The 16,089-nt window shown below is 42.1% G+C and overlaps 1 long non-coding RNA gene across 2 annotated transcripts; it reads right to left on the bottom strand.

Annotated features, from left to right (window-relative positions):
* Window positions 1–158: 158 nt before the first annotated feature.
* On the bottom strand, window positions 159–15,842 carry LOC309590427. Of its 2 annotated transcripts, none has more exons than XR_014228144.1 (3): window positions 15,704–15,842; window positions 11,790–15,381; window positions 159–3,135 (listed from the first exon to the last, which is right to left on the bottom strand). It is a non-coding gene; the product is annotated as an uncharacterized lncRNA (long non-coding RNA). The 2 variants fall into 2 exon arrangements; XR_014228145.1 differs by having other exon boundaries at window positions 14,951–15,381.
* Window positions 15,843–16,089: the final 247 nt, after the last annotated feature.

The raw sequence follows: 16,089 nt of genomic DNA, 5'->3' as shown, positions 1-16,089 counted from the left end.
ATCAGATACGTTTAAACATTTGTAAAACTTCTTGCAGTTATTTGATGCTATGTATAATAGATTTGCAGAGTTATTAACATTTGTGTTTTCAGCCTGCTAGGAATGCAAAAAATCTGTATAAATATACCCTGTGGCTGCAGTTGCTGCGAAAAAAGAAGATATGATGAGGAAGGTAAGAAACTTCCCTTTGATGACTTCTCATTAGAAGTTTCACTTAACTGTCCCATCTCGTTATCCTCCTTGTCCCACTGACACACAGAGATGCAATATGCGGACTTAGTAGTATGTGCCACAGATTCTCATGGTACTCCTTACTGCCTTTTTGCTTACGTGTAATTGCCTGGTTTGCTTTAATCCCAGAGTTTCCAGTGTCATTCAGCAACCTCTCTCTCTAAGCGTGACAAAAATTTTGAAACATCATAAAGTACAAGAATTTGCAGCATAACAAGAATGTAGACCCACTTGGAGGCTGTGAGGATATCGGAGATTTAATGTTCACTGGGCAGAGCACATCAAAGTCACTACCACATACTTGTCATTCTGGTGCCCTCTGCTGAAATAACCATCTGTTTGGCTTCTGAACACCCCCTGGGGAGGGTCAAGAGCCTCTGCCAAGTGCCATATGCTGCCACCTCTTCATCTTGCACTTTAGTTCCTTGATTTATTTCCTTTTCTGTTCTGTCTCAACAAAAAGCAGAAGTACGACCCTGTATTTTCTTTCCTTCCTCCAGCAGTACTTATGTTGAAATTTGTTCTTTTCTCTTCCTTCATAACATTGTTGCATCACATTTTACAACAGCCGGTTATTGAGCTTAGGAAAGTAACATATGAGTTGAGATAATAAAGAATTAAGAAAATTACATTTTATAAGAATTACAGCTCAGATGTGGGTATAAAACCAAGAACCACCTAAATTAGCAATGTAATTTTTGTTCACTTCTGGCAGATTTCCTCATGTACTATAAAACAAGGGGAAAACGAAAGACAGGTAGGGTGATACAGTCAGCATGGGTTTTCTACAGCAAGTCAGTACCTTTGTTTAGCTGCGTGTAAAACCACAGCCTTACTCTCACTTTGCAGGGGAAGCTAAATTGTAGAGGTTAAGCAACTTTTCAGGTTCACATAGCAAGCAGTAGCAAGATGAGGAGTAAACCCCATGGTCTGGTCTTCTGTTCGAAGCACTACACCTTGTGCATCCACCACACTTGTGCAAGTTGCAGTAATTGCATTATGACTAAACTGCTATCTATCTGAGTAATTTTTCCAATCAGATTTCCCAGATAGAGCACTCATAGTACAAGTAAAAAGTGGGACTGTCTTACATCTCTGTAGTCACATCACATTTCTGCAGTAAAAGAAAACATGCTGACTATTTCCAGGAGTTATTCTTGCTTAGTATCACTCAAAAAGACTCAAAGTTTTGTACTGGTTTGGCTTGAGAACCCCTGATACAAGACTTCCCCAATGCATCTTCCAACAAATGGGACTATCAGTTCCCACAGGAAAATAAAAGTAAAGGACCATCCTAATGTATGAATAACTGCATAAAGCAGTGGTTTTAGGTGTTTTTACATTAGTGTGGATCTCAAGTAGCTGCTGCTTATTCAGATCTCAATTCTACGAGTTTTTAAAAAGTATATTGTTCAGGTAATTGCAGAGGGACATTTCTTACATTTCATCCCTCAATGGTTTTTGAGAAGAGACCTATAAATAAAAATGAATTTTATAACATGTAGCTGCAGTACATGCTTGATAAGCAGTTTACAAAAAGATTATTTGCAGTGGAAACATGTCGAATTTGTTTAGGTGGGCTGAAATTATTTTTCTGAGATTATAGCCCTATGGTAATTTCCTTTATTCTTTTACCAGATTCTACACATCATGTCTACTTTGACAGGCAAATTCTCACACATGCAAAACCCTACCTTTTTGCTAAGAATTTCTTCCCTCACTTTTTAATTTATTTTCAGCACAGTATTCTTGGTTTCCTCTCTCTCATTATTGTGCTGGTAAAAAGCTGTTACACACTATTCCAGCAATTCAATTTCAGCAGGAAACAGAGAAATTTCTGAATCCTAAATGTACAGTATAATTTGTTCCTGTTGTGTATATTCATCTTGTTTTGGTAGATTGTCATCAAGAATTACATCATTAATCCTAACCTTGAAAGTTTGGTTTTGTTGTTTTTTTTTTTTTAATTTAACGTTCCAGCTATTAAATTTATTTTTTAACTTGGTTAAAAAGAACACAGGTTTTGTAAAAAGAAGTTGCTATCTTTTATTGTTAATAAAATAACAAGATTTTTTCAAACTTGGTGGTTTGTTGGTTGAAGGCTATAGTAATCTGACATGTCACGTGAGGCTGCCTGCTCTTCTTTGATTCCAGAAGGTGAAGGAGGCATTTACAGAAGAAAAAGAAAATTCACTAAAGGGAATCAGTAAGTTGAATGAACAATAGTAACTAATAGTGGAATTAGCCCTCATTACCAGACAGGAAGAGATAGTATTTGTGGTTTGGCTAGTTAACTACTTTGGATGTTATTTTTCTACATAAGCTACTGATACAATTGCTAAAGAAACAACAGTGAAAGGATCAGAATGTACTATGAGCATAAATGGAGCTTACATTGTATACATATTTTTAAGACAGTCAAATAATTTCATTTAAGTAAGAGTGACATTAGTTTCTCGGAGATTAATGGGTATTTATTACACACTTATTGAGGAACATGGTATAGGCAAATAGACTATTTGTATAGACTGTATATAGACTATGGTATAGGCAAAAGTTTTAGCCTGTTAACAAAACCAAAATATTTTGAGAAGCACACTTTCTGCTCTGTTAGGGAAGTTTCTCATTCTCATACATAAGGCCACAGTATCTCCAGTCTATTTGTCCCCAATGCTTCTGGCGTTCTGGTGGCTCTGCTAGGCAGACACATGCTACCTGCACGTAAAAACAAGAGTCACAGTAAGTTATTCATCTTCCTCATAAAGTCTTCAGTGTTTACAGCTTGACTGTAGTTGAACTTCAGTTCCGCAGTTTGATATCAGAAGGTTGTTTATGTTGCAGTTTATCACTGTCTCTCCCAGGCAGCAGCTTTTCTTATCAATGTTTCCATTAACATGCAGTGTTCTGCAAAAAAAAAAGCAAAAAAAAAAAAGTGTCCTCTGTTTTCATACACAAAACCCACCTTCTCCTTAGGTTTCCTTCCACAGGAAGCACATATGCATATATACACTTATTTGCATATTAAATAGACAAGATAAAACTGTTTCTACCCGACATAGAACCATAGAATCGTTAAGGTTGGAAAAGACCCTTAAGATCATCGAGTCCAACCGTTAACCTAGCACTGCCAAGTCCACCACTAAACCATGTCCTTGAGCACCACGTCTACCCTTCTAGGAGAGTTAAACATTGAAAACCAGTTGAGAGGAAACATAGTCATTCACTGATCTCTCACGTGTAACAGCTACAACTCCAAGTGTCAGGAGGCAGAGGCTGAAACAAACTGGCTTTGTCTTGCACTTCTCAAGCTCACAAATCTAAAGGAGAATCCTGGGAATGCACTATTAAAATTCTAAAAACCTGACCCTCAGTCTTCCTTTCAATGTTAGCTGCTAAAAGAACAAAACCAGAGAGATACAAATCATATCATAGAATCATAGAATCATAGAATCATTTAGCTTGGACAAGACCCTTAAGATCGAGTCTGCCTGATCACATTATTGGGCTGTTTGGGGCCTTCCGGCTGGGAGATCCTCATCGGTCTATCTAGAATGGGTTTATCCTGCTCTTATTTGGAGCTTGTGCTGCCCAGTATTTGTTTCCTGGCCTCCGTGTACTCCGCCTCCCTTTGCACCAAGGATTTCACGGGAAAGGCTGGTTTGCTGGCGGAGTTGGGATTACAAAGCACGCTGTTCGTCATCGGCCTCTGTAAGATCCAGATCTGCGGGGAAGGACCTGAAGGAAGGCTGTTGTCCTGAGTCACGATCGGCACTTTAGGAGGAGATTTTGACTTTCTACTTCCCTTCTGCATGATCTTCAGCTTCTTTTCCAACTGTCTGTCGGCCGCCTCCTCCCAGCTCTTGGTGACCTCCTCCAAAAGAGAGCACTGTGAGTTGGCTGAAGGAGAACATAATATTTCTGCACCCAGCGAGGGGGGGAGTCAGCTCTTCAGCAGCCATGAGGGTCACCCAGAGCTCAAGCACTGCCTCCTCAGCAGGCACAGCGTCAGGGAGGGGCAGGAGGTAACAGTGGGCCTGGGGTGGTAATTATGGCCCGGTGGGGGGGGGCAAAGCCCCAGTTTGGGGCAGACACCCCCCTGGGGCTGTGGGTGTTGGGTATCTGTGCTGGGTCTGTGCCCCGCTCCTGGCTGTGGGGGGAGAAATGCCCCCTCCGGGGTAATGAATCCCCCCTGGGGGTAAATGCACCCCTGAGGGGGCAACAGTGGTTGGGGGGCAGTTCTGGCTGGGCCCTGTGGGTCTCTGCCCATGATACCTCTGCCAGGGCCACTGTGGGGCTGGGGGCAAATGGGGGCTGTGGGGCAAATCAGGGACTCTGGGGGGCAAATGTGTGGGCGGGAAGGATGGGTGATGCCCCTCCCCCAGTGGCAAGTAACCCCCCCAGTGGTAAATCGCTCCCCAGGAGCAGAGATGCCCTCAAAGGGCAAATCTTCCCCTCAGGGGAAATTCCCTGCCCAGGGGCAGATACCCCCTTCCCATGTGTAGATCTCCTGCCCAGGGGCAGATCCCCACCCTGAGCTCTGTGTGGGGCAGCTGAGGGGGGTAAATGCCCCCTCCCAGGCCTGGGGGTGGGCAGTTCCTGCCCCCAGGGCAAGAGCCAGGGGCAGAGCCGGGAGCCATGGGGTGAATTGTCACTGCAGGGCTCAGGGCCAAACCGTAGAGAAATTTAGAATAAACGGTGACTGTCAAGAAATCCATTCATATTAAATAGAGAATAATTTTCTAATAATGTTTAATAATTTACAAATACATTTATGACAGCTTGCTGGATATGAGACAGCAATGTGCCCAGGTGGCCAAGATTGCTAATAGCATCCTGGCTTGCATCAGGAATAGTATGGCCAGCAGGACCAGGGAGGTGATAGTGCCCCTGTACTCGGCATTGGTGAGGCTGCACCTCGAGTGCTGTGTTCAGTTTTGGGCCCCTCACTACAAGGCCCCTCACTACACTACCATTGAGGTGCTGGTGTGTCCAGAGGAGGGCAACGAAGCTGGTGAAGGGTCTAGAGCACAAGTCTGATGAGGAGCGGCTGAGGGAGCTGGGGTTGTTTAGCCTGGAGAAGAGGAGGCTGAGGGGAGACCTTATTGCTCTCTACAACTTGCTGAAAGGAGGTTGTAGCGAGGTGGGGGTCAGTCTCCCAAGTAGCAAGCGATAGGATGAGAGGAAACGGCCTCAAGTTGCGCCGGGGAGGGGTTAGATTGGATATTAGGAAAAACTTCTTCACTGAAAGGGTAGTCAGGCACTGGCACAGGCTGCCCAGGGAAGTGGTTGAGTCTCCCTCCCTGGAGGTATTTAAAAGACGAGTAGATGTGGTTCCTAGGGACATGGTTTAGTGGTGGACTTGGCAGTGATAGGTTAACAGTTGGACTCAATGATCTTAAGGGTCTTTTCCAACCTAAATGATTCTATGACAGTTTATAAAAATAAGAAATTTCTAACAATATATAACAGTTCATAATACATTAGGGGGGTGCCTGGGACCCCCACAGAGGGGCTGTGACTCCTGGTTTCCCTCTAGTTTTCCTGGAACAGTCCCAGCCCCACAATGAAGACCACAGCCTGGATGAAAAACAGCAGGGGTGATACCTGTGGGGACAGAGGGGACACGTGGCAGGGGTTGGGGACTCACTTGCCCCTGTCCCCAACCCCTCCGCAGTGGACCTAGGTGTCTGGACCCTCTTACCCAGGCACAGCAGGGCCAGGTTGCCCCTGAAGGTGCGATGTGGCTGCGGGCTGAGCATGGCTCCAGCCATGAAGAGGTTTGTGGTGAACGAGACCTGGGGGACACGGGGGTCAGCAAGGGGCCCCAAGCATGCAAGGACTCGGGCCCAGGAGCTTGGGCAGCCCCAGGCGTCTGGGGGGCATTCCCAGGAGGACTCAGGCTTGGGGGGGGTTCCCAGGGGAGACCCAGGTCTTGAATGGGAGGAGGGGTGGGGGGGTGGTTCCCGGGGGGGGGACTAAAAGACATACCGATTTCATGGTGGGGATGGGACCCCATGGATAGGGGCTTGCTCGAATCAGCCACACCAGTACATATTCAAACTAAAGGTGGTAACTCGCCCTTGATCTGACAACATCCATTGCCTACAGAAGCCATAGCAGGGGCAGCACCACTACGAGAGGCATATGTAGAAAAGGGAACACTGGTAGAATGTTAGTCCCCTTGCAATGCTCCTGTCCTGCTGATCAGAAAACCCAAACTGGGGTGAGACAGCAAACAGGTTTACCAGTTTGTTCAAGATCTTTGGGCAGTAAATGAGTGTCATAGTTCCTCACCCGGGGGTACCAGATCCTATGATCATTACATTAATTGCAGCGAATGCTAAGTGGTACTTTGTAATTGACGTATGCACCGCATTTTTCAGCATAGCTATCTATCCAGACCCTTCGTACTCTTTTGCATTTACTTGGGGGAAAAACAGAGCAGACATGGACAAGGCTTCCCCAGGGCTTCCCTGGGTCCCCCGCTATTTTTTCTAGCATTTTAGTGGAAGATTTGCAGGATGTTGCGTTTTAAAAATGGATCTGTTTTGATACAATATGCTGATGATTTGTTAATAGCGAGTACCTCCAAGGAATCTTGTATAGCTGACACCCAGACGTTGCTGTTTGCATCTAACGGGTGTGCTGTTCCTAGATCCCGATCTGGAACTATGTGCAGTAGGGTCCTCGTATTATTTGAACAGCAACTGGGCTACGGGTTATTCAGTGACTCCTGTGAATGAAGCAGTCTGAAGCTGAGCGCACAGGCAGCAGAATGGGTTGCGTTAACAAAGACTTGCCAGCTGTCCAAAGAAGAGGCTGTAAATATCTATACTGATTCTATGCTGATTCTTGGTTGGATTTGGAGCATGTGACGGTACTGGGCAGTTCTGGAAGCAGCGTGGGTGTCTTAACTTTCATTGCAAGTAAAGTACCAAACTGTTAAAAGCCATACAATTGCCAAAGAAACTAGCTATTGTTCATCAGCCAGCCCACACCAGCGAAAGGACAAAGGAAGAAATAGCAAATGGTCTAGAGGATGTTGCAGCTAAAGCCCAGCACAACCGCTGTATGAACCACCAGGTTTACAAGCAGTGCAACGGTCCGATGTGGTGTTGCCTGCTGCTGAAGAGATACATCTGACTGTTCCTGCTGAAGAAGCTGACTCTTGGAAGAGGAATGAAGCAACCAAAGACTCCTAGGGAATATGGAGAGCAGGTATGGAAAACCTTCCTATTTTACCGAAGCAATATCTGATTCCTATAGCAAAAATGCATCACCATCCAGGGCATTTTGTGACTGCTGCACTAGCCCAGACAGTGCTGAAGAATTGGTTTGCACCAGGAATTTATGCTGCAGCCAAATAAATAATTATGTCTTGTACATGCTGCCTTTAGCCTTAATGAATCTTTGGCAAAGACCTCAACAAACAACAAAACTGTCTCCTGATGAAATACCATTCAGAAGACCAATGCAACTCCCTGAAACTGATGTACCTGCCCATCTAAGTTTATTAGCAGGAGATAAAAACATAACCCAGTATATTTTACAGGTTCATAGATTATTAAAATACAATCGGGCCCAGGCACAGCTTGTACAACCAGTACCTCTAGAAGGGGCTCTGCACCCCTTCAATCTAGGGGTGCAGAGTTTTGGAATTAGGTTTTGGTAAAAGGACACAAAAGAAAGGACAACTTACCCCCTCAGTGGGAGGGACCATTTTTGGTATTGCCAACCTTTCTCAGCCATAAAGGTGGAAAGAAAATGGAGCTGGATCCACCACTCCCACCTGAAAGCTGCGACCAGTCCTTTTAATTCTGTATATTAACTACTGAGCTGCAGCATAGCATAGGAAATTATTGCTTCTCAAGTTTTGGAAGTTCTCTGTCACGGGATTCTACTATTTCATCAGACTAGAACTGCTTGGTTGCTTGTCATTTTTCAGCTTTTCTCTGAAGCCTGAAAGAGATCTACACTCTGTTAACCTTGAATCCCATAGCCATCGCTGCTCAGCTGTCTGTTTAGATATCAGATTTTATCAATAGCCAAGTGATGGATGTTTTCCTCAGAAAACAGTTTCTCACACAACTTCCAATTTTTTCTTCTTCAGAACTTGCAGATGAAGGGATTGCTTTGAAGGTCGGGGGTTCTCAAAATAGATATACACACTGTGGAGTAGAGACATGCCCCCAATAGGGAAGGTGTTATTCCCTCCCTCCCCCCGCTGCCTTTTGCACCATGTAAAGACAGACTTAATTTCTTAGTCCTTACACCTTTGTAGGGCTTCCCTAATGAAGCCTACGAATTGCAGCTTACCACAGAAGGGCCTAAAGTTACAGAAGCTGTGCTGGTTAAGATTCAGAAGCAGTGCTTTAAGACAGCTTTTAGGCATGTCTTGCATTTTTGAAGGTCAACACATTGGGATTTCTGGACATTTGGCTTTAAAGGCAGAAGTGTATAGATGTAGCAACAGAAAAGTTCTACATAGCTAGATCAGAGAATCTGTGCAATACACATCATGTTTATGTGGGTATGGCTGTATGTTTTTATATATATATATAAATATGTATAGATATACTTGGTGCATGTATATGAACATCAAAGCACTTGGTGATGGGAGGGTAGCATTCCCTGTCACACATTTTTGCACTTACCTAATTTTGTTTCTTATAGCTAAAATGAGATAAAGATCTAACTCAGCGGCATGAAATGTAAGCATTGGAACTATAAAAGTGCGAGGAAAAAAATATTGTTGTCCCTATAAAAGATTTTAATTTATTTTTTTGATAGAGAGCTAGAATCGCCAGCAACTCAAGGAAAGCGCAGTTATAGTCTCCATTAATTGACTGATACATAATTGGCTACAGCATGTGAGTGAGCACCCCTGATGTTGTGTACTACGTATAACACATACAACAATTACACAAAATATATAAGGAAAATTGATCCGGCTTCCTCACACTCTGTTTAATGGTTTGGTAATTTTGATACAGATTTAGACCCAATTGTTGCTTTTTCATAATGCTATACACAAGAGAGAGAAAGATTACAAGTCATAGTGATAAGACCTCTGTAAATCATAGATTGTCAAGTGAATTTATATTACCTACATAGTGAAGTGATAGCTTACGTGGCACAGCAGGTCTACAGAAGATCAATATAATCCTTATCAGCTTTTGCATAAAAATGACCTAATTTTTCCCACCCCATTTCATATAAAAATTCTACCCTGAGATACTTAAAAGTGTAAAAATGTCTCTTTCTCTCAGACTCTTCCATCAAATCTGAGCTCAATACTAATTAAATCATCAAATCCACGTTTCTGAGAAGGAAGCAGTTTCCTTGATACCTATTCTGTTCCACTCTCTACCCCAAAAAAGGAGAAGGGATGCTCCTTTCATTCTGCTGACCATTTACTGAGCTGAGCCCCCCCGTTTTAGCAATGCCATTTGAAGCCTGACACTCAATTCAGATGTCACAGGGCCAAGGCGGCCACGAACAGCCCAGTCACTCTTTCCTGACACACAGAAAGGACCAGTACAATGCTTTCATGTTTGCAGTCCTGTATGTAGTCATACATAGTTATAATTGGCTGAAATACAGTAAAAATTTAAATTTATGATGAGAAATTTAAAAGTGAAAGGAAACCTTATTCCGATCAGGAACCTAACAGCTAGAAAAGTCATCTGCTGAGCCTAGTGAGAGACAGGGACATTGTTTTTCATCACACAGGCACAGGACATGTTGACAGGTAGCAAAAGGATTTTATATGTTGATGGTGTTATGCATATGTTTTCAGCTATGTTTTGCAAACTACAGATAACGGCTCTAAAATGTGTGTAACTACAAAAGGGTTGCTGCTCTTTTTAAACATTTAGAATCTCAGCAGAAAGGATTTTGCACTTGTAATTAAAATGATATTCTAGAGTTACGCATTTATATACCACAGGAGTCCTTCTGGGTGTGGTTTTCAAATGGTTCTCAACTACTGAATTGTGTCTAATTCACAAAATTGTTATAATGCTCTTTCTTTATCATTCAAGCTATCTCATTCCCTTCTATTGCTTCGCTGGATGCACATTTTAGAAAAGTTACCCAAGTCGTCTTTTGTCAGTAATTTCTCTTAGGTCTTTGTATTTCTGTTATGATGATATCTTAAGTCTACAAGGTGTTAATGTTCTAAAGAGTAACTGCATTGCTAAATGAATCATGCAAAAGTAACAAGGAAAATAAGCCCTAAATTTGTAAATCTGCAACATACAAAAAGATCATACCAAATCTCATTAAAATATAGCACTAATATGTAAGAATAACAAATAATTGTTTGATTTCTACAAAAAGAATGTTGGTAATTTTTTAAATCTCAGTAGACACGATCTCGCTTTTAATTAAAATTGATTTGTATGGTTATGCATGTATAGACTATCTCATTAGAATGTCAAAATACTGTATAGTTGTTCATTAGGAATCCAGGACTAAACTCTATTCCGTCTCAGTTCTGAGTGACTGTGGGTCACGTAGATGTCAATTTATTCTCTGTAAAAGAGAATAATACTGTTTTTTGAGGCAGCTAAAGGTGTAAGAATTTGGAAATTCAGTCTATAGCTGTAACTTAAGACAAAGGCCACATTTTCCTCTTAAAAACTCTGGAAACAACGTTTCTGTGTTTTCTCCCACTTAATACTGCTGAAAATAAGCTATTACTTTAGTTGCAACCATTGTCAGATCCTTATCGATTTGTTCTGTCAAAAATAACTTGTAAAATCATTTCTGTACTACTGAACTACCAAATATGGGAAACTAACAACTACATTATAAAATAGATTATCTATATTCTGTTCTTGATCATGTGGACAGTGTGTTTATTTAGGGCTGTGTCACTGTTTAATGAGAATATTTGAAATGTGCTGACCATCTTTAATGCATTGAAGTTAACTTCTCCACAGTTTGTATCTAGAAAGTCTCAATAAGTATTCCAAAAGTGAAATGCTTCCCATAAAGTTCAAGTATTGATTAATTACCCGTTGAAGGGAATTTGACTCCATTTTACCTCTGGCATATGATGTTTGGCACCAGCTCTAAGATTTTAAGGGTATCAAACCTCCCTAGAGAAAAGTCACTGCATGAGCTATTCCTAAGTATTTCCTTCCAATGCTGTTAGTTCTAAAGCTGTAAGAAGTCACTCGCTTTTCTGGGCTTTAAAGCTTACTTCAGCAGTAAGATCGATATATTAGGCTAGTGTGCTCAAACATACTGTAAAGACCTGAGGCAAGGTCCCTGGGATGATGCTAGGTGCCTAAGCTGTGGGAGAAAAAGACCACAGCAGAATCAGTTATGAACTCTCACTAATTTTTCATTTTAATTTCAGAACTTCTGATGTAACAAGAATGATACAAACATACAAAAAGCTGCTGGGACCATGCCATCCACACAAGTTGCACATTAGTATCTTCTAAAATGTGTAAAAATGTTTTCCCAGCATTCCTGCCCCAAATTTGGTGGTTTTATTCTGAACGATATACTTTCTTCCTATTATTTATGGGGATAGACCTAATTACCTCCTAAATAGGAATTCTTCTTCAAGCCTGTTTTCAGACCTCCCTGGACAGACGCAGTAGTTCCCTGGTTTCTGACACAGACAGGGCTCTGGCAGCGGCAGAAGGACTGGTTGCGGGAGATGCCCATTCGGAGCCCAGGCTGGACGACCTTGGCTCTCCATTAGCCTTCAGAGAAGGTTAAATGGAATTCCCTCTATCAAGACAAGTATTTATATGTGAGCTCTGTAGAGGTCAGGTTGTGGAAATTAATACATGTGGACTTTATAGCTCCAATTAAGTGTGCAACTGGATTCCTTTATCACCATCTGTCCAGCAATATTACGCTTTGGCTCCCTGTAGTGGATAATGCAGGAGAGGCCTGGCATTGATTTTTTTTTTCTTGGTGGATTTTAAAAGAAGCAATTCTTTTTTTTTCCTCAATGTATGGATGCTCTACATCTTCAGGATTTTTATTACACCTCACAGGATATTAAGGATATGAGGATTTAAGTATGCTAAGAAAGAAAGTCTCGTTAAGTATTTTAGCTTGAGAGTTCATTATGCAGCAAAAAATTATTTCCATTATCAAAGAGGTGGGCTGGTATGTGTATTCACTTCTCTTGTATACATACAGACTGCTTTCCTTACACAAACTCTCATATTTTTCTAGGCTGTACATTCACATGTCTTTGACTTTTCAGATGTCCACCTGAACTTCTTTCAGTCATACTTGAGTATGACTCAAGGTCAAGTTGTGCAGACTTCTGGTGTTCTCCACAGTCTTCTGTTCTCCACAGACTTCTTTATGTTCTCCACAGAGATCTCTCTAATTGAAAGGAGGTGCCCAAAACTGAGAACTGTTTTTCACTGAAAGCCTTTTTGATCTCAGTGGAGTGGAAGAATTATTTCGCTCTTCTTGTGATTGACAGTCTTTTTCTTCATTTCAGTAAAGCAGTCACATTTTTTGCAACAGCAAATCACTGTTGACTCATTTTCTATTTGTGAACTGCTATGAACCAAGACTTCTTTCTGTAAAGTAACTGCTTAGCCAGTTTGTCTCCAGCTTACATTTTTGCAGTTATTCCCAGCTATACGTAATAGTTTCTTGCCTTGTTGAATTACATCCTATTTACTTCAGATCTTTGTTCCGACTCATCGCGATTTGTTCAATTCTATGTTCCAGAATGCTCGCAGCTCTCACCTGAACAGGACATCCTCCACAAATACGGTAAAAATATTCTTTATCCTGTTGCATCACAGAAGCAGTTCAGGACTCAGGATGTGAGCATCTGGAGATCTCGCTTGCTACGAACTTTTTATTTGATTGTGAATCACTTGACACTACTTCCGAGTGCCATTTTCTAACCATTTCACATAAATTTAATGTAGCCCATGCTCCTCTGTCCTTCTTATGAGAGTATTAGATGATACATCGTCAGAAGCCTTGCTGAAGTCAAGACTTCACGATTTGTTTTTGAGATGTTATTATTAATCTTATCATCCAAGGCCTTACAAATAATTTGCTCAATAATTTGTTTGAGTATTTTGCCTGATACAACGTAAAGCTGACTGGCCTCTGATTCCCATCCTTTTCAAGGTAGGCACTGTTTCCTTTTTCCTGGTCTTATGGAACCTCAGCTCTCTTTTCTGAGTTCTTTAAGGTACTTGCTAATAGCTTTGAGATTGCTTAGCCATTTCGCTAAATATGTTGGCTGAAACTTACCTGGCACATGACTTTTGTAAGCATCTTACTCGAATAGATTCTATTTCTTCCCTTAGTTTAGCTTGATCATTTGTTTTTACGTTGCTCATGTTAGCTGTGTAAGCCACCTAATTACAGCTGACATTTTGGAGAAGAACAAAGCAAAAAAAATGAGGCTTTGGTCTTCCTTACATGACTTGATAATAGTTTCCTCACCCACCTGAGAGCAGGTCAGTTCTTCCCTGGTAATCTTTTACATAGGCCTTTTGTTGTTACGCTCTATGGCTCTTCAATAGCTTTAGCTCATTTTGTATGTTAACCTTTCTGGATTTTCCCTACGTATTACAACAATCACTTTGCTGTCAGTTTTAATAATTTAACCTAGATTCTCCTTCTTTCAAAAGGTGCAAGCCAGCAAAATGGTTTAGATTTGGCCAGACTCCTTTTGCTAGCTTTCTTTCTCATTGCGATGCTGTTTGCGGCCTTCATGTTGATTCTATAGGAAATGGCACACTTTCCAGAGTGTACTTTTCCTTAGATTTGCTATAGTGGGGTTTGGCATTCAAACAGTGAGTTTAGTGAAACTTATTTTCTTCAAGTCTGTTGATTTTCCTTCCTTCTCTTTTGAAGAGTCATTAACTTACTTAATGACCACCGTCACCCATATGGTCTCCCAAATTCCTTTCTGAGTAGGTATCTTGCTATTTCAAGTCTCACTGTCACCAGTTCCTATGCTTTAGATGATTTTATTCAAATTAAAGTACCATGCACTTGATCTTTTTCGTTTGTGGGTTGCTAACGGGTCTTTGCTGTGACACTGTTCTTTTCCTTTCCTTTTTGCCATTATCCAAATATTTTCACTCTGTACCTTATGTTCCTTTTCTCCTACCTATTCTTCCTGAACAAACTCTACATTTCCATGACAATAACTAGTTATGACAATTTATTCATAATTTTGATTATGAATATAATGACTTTCAGTTCCTCCTGTTTATTACCCATATTCTTACACAAGTGTGCACCATCTGAGTACAATGCCAAGGAAACTTTTTTCTTGTTATTCCCCTATTGTAATATTCAGTAGAATTGTTCCCTTCCTCCCTCTTAATTTTTCTTCTTTCCCCACACTTTTGTGGCTTATCTATCTGAACCCTGTGGTGTGATAAAAATAATCTGAAGATAATTTAATTTACACCAGCTGCAGACAACTAGGAGAGATGTGTAATAGTAACAGCAACAAAGTGGGGGACTGGCATAGCCTATAACTGGCCAAATAGTCCTGCTTTTCTTTCCTCTGGGAAATGCTCCCCTTTGTCTGCTCGTTGTGCTGGCTTTGAGACTGGTTTGTTACAGCATTACAATGCAAAAAGAGCATGTAACAAATAAACCATCTCTCTGCCTGTTTGCATATTCAGAATTTGCCTTGCTTTTCTTACAGCATACAAACGAGCATTAAGAAGAATTAAACGCTTGGACATACCAACTTTCAGTAGCTGTGCCCTTACAGTGAATTAAAAAGATCTCCAACATCAGACTTCAGTGGCATTGCTGGTACAAGTAATTGTGCTTCAAACTTGACCCCGAGGTTTCCCAGCAGCACGCCGCTGCGGCAGGTAGCAATGACGGGAGGGGAGGCTAGAAGCGCTGCGGCCAGCCAGCCTCCTTGCATTTCAACACCCGGCTCATACAGACATAAGCTGTCGGAGCAGAGCTGCTTCTTGCTGTCATCGTGAGGAGCGCAGCCTTCCCCGCTCTCAGCCCCGGTGACGAGAAAGCAACATACACGCAGCGCCCGCACGGGGAATCCGGCTGTCCCAGGGTGACTGGACACAGCCTCCTGGCTTTCAGGAAACAAAGTTATTTTATTTAAGGCTGTGGTCTGACGTTCCTTAAGGTTTTGCTGATCCACATCTGAAATGGAAAGAACACAGGCAAGCTGTATAAATTATGTGGTTAATTTAAATGTAATTTGTTTCACACACAAGACAAAAAAAAAAGAAGAAACCAACAGGACAATCATTCATTATCTAAACATATTTTATTTAAACATAAACAATGCTGATATTTATTTAAACATACACATATATTTACGATTTCAATATTAAATATTTATTTAACCATACAAAACCACTGTTGATAAGCAAACACAATCTACCGCTTAGTCAGACTGGGGTACGGATCAAAAGGCAAACTTAAAAAACAGTAATTTTTTTTGTTTTTTTTTAAAGAGTACCATGATTTGTAGGTCACTTCCATTGTTCTTCAGTTGCGGTCAAGAATTTCGACACGTTTAGGGGCCGAAGAGAAACGTTTTTCCAGAGCAGGCGCTCCCATGAAGCCACGCTGGACTTGAAGACCGACTTCGTGCCTGGACAGACAACCGGCCCCGTCAGGACGGCAGCGGTCCCGGCGCAGGCCGGCGGCGGAGGCGGCCTAACTCGGGGCAGCCCGCACCCGCCGCCGCTCGCACACCGACTTTCTCTCGGCCACCAGATCTACCCCGCTCCGGCGGCGGCCGCCGCCTCGCCCGCGCAGCCGGGCCGCCCGCCCGGAGGGGTTGTGGCGGCGGCGGCGGGTAACGGCCGGCCGTGCTCCGCCCGCCCTCGGTGCCGGCGCTCG

This window comes from Platalea leucorodia, assembly GCF_965183815.1.
Source record: "Platalea leucorodia genome assembly, chromosome: 5".
NCBI classification, from domain to species: domain Eukaryota; kingdom Metazoa; phylum Chordata; class Aves; order Pelecaniformes; family Threskiornithidae; genus Platalea; species Platalea leucorodia.
Note: the sequence above shows the minus strand (reverse complement) of the source record. Positions and strands in the feature narration are given on the sequence as shown.